The 6,688-nt window shown below is 41.8% G+C and overlaps 1 non-coding gene across 1 annotated transcript; it reads right to left on the bottom strand.

Annotated features, from left to right (window-relative positions):
• Positions 1-5,937: 5,937 nt before the first annotated feature.
• Positions 5,938-6,009, bottom strand: TRNAS-GGA. Its single transcript has one exon. It is a non-coding gene; the product is annotated as a tRNA-Ser (tRNA).
• Between the last annotated feature and the right edge of the window lie 679 nt (positions 6,010-6,688).

Raw genomic sequence — 6,688 nt, forward strand, 5'->3', positions numbered from 1 at the left:
TCTGAAAGCTTGGGCCACAGATTTATCTTCTGGATAGCAGAAGATCATACTGTCACTGGGCCTACAACCCTGCCTCTTCTGTAACTGTTGCAAAATGACTAAAGAAAAATTTCAAATAGCCCACAAAAGTTATAGCAAACCTAGACAGTGTTTTAAAAAGCAAAGACATCACTTTGCCAACAAAAGTCCATCTAGTCAAGGCCGTGGTCTTCCCATTAGTCATACACAAATGTGAGAGTTTGACCATAAAGAAGGCAGAGCGCCGAAAAACTGATGTTTTTGAATTGTGATGCTGGAGAAGACTCTTAAGAGTCCCTTGTACAGCAAGGAGATCAAACAAGTCAATCTTAAAGGAAATCAACCCTGAATATTTACTGGAAGCTCTGGTGCTGAAGCTCCAATACTTTGGCCACCCTTTGCAAACCAGTGACTTATTGGAAAAGACACTGATGCTGGAAAACATTGAAACATAAGGAGAAGAGGGGGACAGAGAATGAGATGGTTGGATGGCGTCACCAATTCAATGAACGTGAACTTGGGCAAACTCCAGAAGATGGTGTGAGATAGTGAGGCCTGGTGTGCTGTGGTCCATGGGGTTACAAAAAGTCAGACATGACTTGGTGACTGAACAACAACAATTCACCAATGATTGCTAAAAACAGGGAGAACAAGTACTTGGACTCAGGACCCCTGTTGTATGAGAATCATGAGAGATTGGTCACGGGTGTGGAATGGATGAGTGCAGTGAGTCAGTCTGAGTGGAAAGCGGGTGAGTCTGCACTAAGAACCGAGGAATCTAATCTGTTGAACGGAGGTTAATTAAAATGTGAATCTGGCAAGTACTCACATTTTGGACAGCCTGAAAACTTTTTAAATGTTGCCACTTTAATATGTCCCTGTGTTTTTACTGATTCCTTGTACTGAAATACCATCTGTTAAGTGAACAGCGATAATGAAGTAGAAGAAAGCTTCCCAAACTTTTTCTATTAAATCTGCGTTAAAAACTGTGAAAGCTTTTTTTATTTATTTTTCGGCTCTTGCCTCTGCTTTCTAAGCCAATCGCCCTTGGTTTTGCCTGAAACCAATATTTCCAGCTTTATTGTGGTCACTCTAAGCAGTGTTTTAACATCCACTGTGATGTTGCAAATGTTAACCCCAAGTCACTCTTCTCTTGTGAAAACCGTGTGCTGGGTTTGGTGCTAAAAACAAAAAGTGGCTTTAAGAGTCTGGTATGGATGGCCTCCCATATTTTAGCATTTTAACATCTACCGACAGTGAGTTTAGCTTTGGCAGAACACACCATCACCTTTATGGATCTTTCAGGAGTGGCTAATGATGACTTGTTTTGAGATGATTTTTCCTAGTGTCACAGTTTATAAATATATATTAAATATAAAATATATATTAAAATAATGTTATAAACACATTAAAATCATAATGTTTGCTGCCAATCTATTATAGAGAGGGAGATTTCTGATGCTCTGCTTTACTGCACCCTGACAAAACAGAGTAATAAGTGTGCATTTGATAGCATGAATTTGCTGGAGCGAAGCATCTTTTGTCTGCGGGAGGCTGCACCTGGCAGAAGTAGAAGGTATTTGAACCTGATAGAACCAGATTGATTGGAGAAGGAAATGGCAACCCACTCCAGTGTTCTTGCCTGGAGAATCCCAGGGATGGGGGAGCCTGGTGGGCTGCCGCCTATGGGGTCGCACAGAGTCGGACACGACTGAAGTGACTTAGCAGCAGAACAAGATTGTACTAGGTGCATAGATGTCCCAAGGAAGTTAATATGTTGGGGTTTCAATATAAAGTACAGGAGATCAGCCAGATGCTGAGAAAGTGAGATAGGAGCCAAATGAACCCCGTAAAGACAGGAAGCTGTGCTCCAGAATGCACTTGCCCTAAGGGCTGGTCTAGAGCAAGCATCCTGTCCTTGGTGGCCTCCGCTGCCCCACCGACACACACCCTGTCTCCCTTGACCCTGATCACCCAGAGACCACCTACTCCTGGAAGTCCAATTTGATTCCATCTCAGGTGTGATGACGGGTCTCAGTGGTTTCCCTCCACCTGAATTCTCTCGCTAGTCTGTGTACTGGCGTTTGGGAGCAAACAGTGCAATATTGCCATGTGTAGTCTGTGTCCATGTCTCTATTCCTAGGCAGACTGTAAGCATTAGAGGGAGGCTGCATGCTACTTCTGCAGTATCCACTCCTAGAAACCCCTGAGCCTGTGTCCAGCACATCTTCATTACTTGAGCTACAGATTCCCATAGGCCTGCTAGAGAGAAGGGAAGGACATCATAAGGAGATGACCTGGGCTAACTAACTGAAATCTCCCTGCAGAAGGGGCTGTTGACCTATTCATACAATTCGTTTGCTGACATTTGTGTTTGCACCAATTTTCAGGGAATGTAGAGGAAACAGGAAGTGGAGGTGGTGATGGGAAGCCAACAGGGAAGAATCCTGGATAGACTCCCCCCCCCCGCTTCATCCTGGTGACTTTTCTTATGAAAGAGCTCTCTGTCCTAAATATGATTTATAAGCTGCTATAGACTAACTGCTATGTGAATGCATAGTTTCTTCTGACAACCGCTAGTGCATGAAATTTGCAACTTATTTCTAGTTTTCCTTCTTTTTAGCCAAAGCAAGTAGCTATTAGGTAACTATTTCCTGTAACAGTTATTACTACCTTTAATCTCTCCAATAAGTTTTACAGGAAGGCATAAATCTACCCAACAGCAGATAAGGCAGACACTCAAAGAAATATATAGATATTTATATTTAAAATGATGCAATTTTCAGGTGGGTTGTACTATTTTCTAAAAAAAATGTATCTCAATTTATTTCACCACTCCATTTACACACTAAGTCGCTCAGTCATGCCCAACTCTTTGTGACCCCATGGACTGCAGTCCACCAGGCTCCTCTGTCCATGAGATTTTCCAGGCAAGGATACTGGAATGGGTTGCCATTTACACACTACTGTGCATTAATTTAAGAAATAACAAGTAATCTGTTCTATAAGGTAAACAAATGAAATTTAGGATATTTAACCAAGCTTTTCAGTTCTAAAAGTTGAGAATGCCAAATTTTGAAAGTAAGCAAGATGCCATTCAATTGGTAAATTAATAATAAAATTGGTACATTCAAACTAGGAATAAAATTCAAAAATATTATTTTTACAAAATGAGAAATAGCGCCACCACAAGGCAAAGAGAAATGTTAAATGCATATTGCTAAGTGAAAGAAGCCAATCTGAAAAAGGCTACATGATGTATAATTCCAGGTCTATGACATTCTACAAAAGGTAAAACTGGAGACAGTGAAAAGACTGCTGATTGCCAGGGCTTCACATGGAAGGAGAGAGGGAGGAATGGATAGCATTTTTAGGGCAATGAAACTCTTGCAGGATACTGTAAGGTAGGTATATGTCATCATACTTTTGTCAGAACCCAATGAATGTACAACATAAAAAGTGAACCCTAATGTAAAATGCAGACTTTATTTAATAATAATGTATCTGTCAATGTTGGCTCATCAGTTGTAGCAAATGTATTAAAACCAGAGTAATGCAAGATGTTACCAACAGAGGCTGGGGAAGGGGTGGGGGAGAGAGCAGGTGAGAACTACTGTACTTTCTGCTCACTTTTTCTGTAGACCTGAAATTGCTCAAGAAACCTGATACCTATTAGAAAATAAAGATAGAAGAGTGGTTTTTAAATTTTTATTTTATATGCAGTAGGCTGCATTCTTTAGCCATTTTTTTTAATCCCTAAAATAATTGAATATCATAAGAGCTAAAGGTGGTACTGGCTTGTTCAGATAAATTAAAATTCAAGTATAAAAATGGACGTTACAATGAACATGCTAAAGAGCCATGTTATCAGATATAAAAAGCAGTAAGCCCAGAGACATGGCTGATGACTATTGTCTGAAAATATGCTCAGCACACCCAGAATCTCAAATCATCCTCTCTGCATACACCAACCCTTGCCTGCCATCCCTAAGCTAACCTCTCTTTTCCTCCAGCTTGTCTAAGCTGTGAATGGACTTTTGTCTGGGGCAGCAGGGAGCCGATAAATGTCTACTGTTTCATCTGAGAGTGACCAGTCAACATATTTTCAAAAATGATCCTGCCATAGCATTTTGAAAGACTGGTGTGTGTATGAAAAAAGATTAAGAAAATAGATGCATTAATAAAAAGAGTAAAAGATTATTGAAATTAATTTTATATTATTTATGAAGCATTTGGTTTATGCCAGACACTAATAAAATGATATATAAGAAATTATACAATATTTAGGGTCTTCCCTGGTAGCTCAGACAGTAAAGAATCTGCCTGCAATGAAGGAGACCTGGGTTCAATCCCTGGGTTGGGAAGACCCCCTGGAAGAGGGCATGGCAACTCATTCCAGAATTCTTGCCTGGAGAATTCCCATGGACAGAGAAGCCTGGCGGGCTACAGTCCATGAGGTATCAAAGAGTCGGACACGACTGAGTGACTGAGCACAGCACATACATTTAATTAACAAACATCTAAGAAATAAAGAAGATAGTCTAAATTATCTCCTTTAGTTTTAAGAAATAAAGATTATCTTCTTTATTTCTCATTACAAAATGTAGCCACTCAATCACGTGTGACTCTTTGTAACCCCATGGCCTGTAGCCCACCAGGCTCCTCTAACCATGGAATTCTCCAGGCAAGAAGACTAATGTGGGTTGCCTTTCTCTTCTCCAGGGAATCTTCCTGACCCAGGGATCGAATCCAGGTCTCCTGCATTGCAGGCAGATTCTTTACTATCTGAGCCACCAGGAAGGTCCATTTCTCATTATAACTCTAGAAAATAAGAGCTCTTCTTATCCATATTTTCTGACGAGGACCCTGAGGTTTTCAAACTTAATGAGATTTCCCCTCGTGAGACAGTTAGAGAAAGGCCTAGCCAGAATACTGATCAGAGCCCAAGCTCTTAAAACAGAGGTCACACTGCCTCATCAAACCTGAGTTCAGGAAGCTGTGTTGCAATGCAGAAGTTTGTTCTCATAAATGGAACAGCAAGGAAATAAGTGGAGTGAGAGCTAGGGAAAGAGAGACAAGAATCAACTTCATTTTACTTGAAAAGTTATGTGACCAAACACGGGGTCCCACTGCCCGCAGCTCCAAAGTCAATAAAGAGGCCAGGTTGCAGGAAAGGAAAGTTTGCTTTATTTTGGAGGCCAGCAACCAGGGAGGAGGCAGTGAAGGTAGGTTCCCGTCCAAAGGCCAATCCCGCCCACTAACAATCAGTGCCATGAACTTTTATGGGCTGAGGGAGGGGCTACAGGCAGAAGCAGCAGTCAGCTCTTGTTCATTTTTTTAATTTTATTTCATTGAAGGATAATTGCTTTATAGAATTTTCTTGTTTTCTGTCAAACCTCAACATAAATCAGCCATAGGTATATATACACCCCCTCCCTTTTGAACCTCTCTCCCCATCCCACCAAATGTATAATAGATAGCCAGTGGGAATTTGCTGTATGGCTCAGGAAACTCACACAGTCAGCTCTGACAGTCATCCTGAAATGGGTCATCAGTGCTCTGATCAGCATCATCTTGATTGTTTTAAGTACAGTAAATCTTCAATTCCAAATGGTTTGCTCCGATTTCCTTGAAGCCAGCTCTCAGAACTGTGGCAGCTCATGTCGGTGGCAATAGTCTGGTCATCATGGAGTTCCACCTGGTGAGCCTTTCAGTATCTACAAAACAGCTCAAAGCACATGGCTCAGAATATTATCTATAAGACCACGAGGAGGAACTAAAGGTCCTCGAAAGTGAAGTTGCTCAGACGTGTCCGACTCTTTGCGACCCTGTGGACTGTAGCCTACCAGGCTCCTCCCTCCATGGGATTCTCCAGGCAAGAGTACTGGAGTGGGTTGCCATTTCCTTCTCCAGGGGATCTTCCCAACCCAGGGATCGAACCCGGGTCTCCTGCATTCCAGGCAGACGCTCTAACCTCTGAGCCACCAGGGAAGCATAGTTGAAGGTCTTTAACCATGCTCAATGACTAAGCTATTACTATTTGGTCTCCTTTGACTGTTTTCCTTTGTTTCTGCATGTTCTCACTTTTCGGATTAAACTTATTCTTTGGCTAAAACTTTTCCATAGACAAAAGGTAGGCAGAGGGTATGGAGGGGCAAGGTTCTGCTCCATTTCCATGATATCGTTTTGCCACATTTTGGTAAAATCCTGTTTCCTTTACTTCCCCATCTTCATTCTACCTTAACTGATGCTAGCTTTCGCTATTAAAAGCCCTGGTTTATAGCACTTGCCAATTTCTGTGGTGTAAATACTTCCACCATGGTTGATTTCAAGCTCCCAGTATGACATATCTGAACACAGAGTTGGGCCAGATACGCACCACTGCGTCTTGTAAACTGGCTCCAACACCACTGTTTACACTTCATAAGAATGGACACTTAGTTGTTGAGAAGCGATAAAGTCCACTATCTGGAGCATAGTGTTTTATACTCTATGATATTTTTGGTGCATTGAGCTTGTTTCTGAAACTACCTGCATGAGTGAAGTCCCTTCAGTCATATCTGACTCTTTGAGACCCTATGGACCATAGCCCACCAGGCTCCTCTGTCCATGGTATTCTCCAGGCAAGAATGCTGGAGTAGGTTGCCATGCCCTCCTCCAGGGGATCTCT

This window comes from Oryx dammah, unplaced genomic scaffold (genome assembly GCF_014754425.2).
Source record: "Oryx dammah isolate SB20612 unplaced genomic scaffold, SCBI_Odam_1.1 HiC_scaffold_19, whole genome shotgun sequence".
NCBI lineage: Eukaryota > Metazoa > Chordata > Mammalia > Artiodactyla > Bovidae > Oryx > Oryx dammah.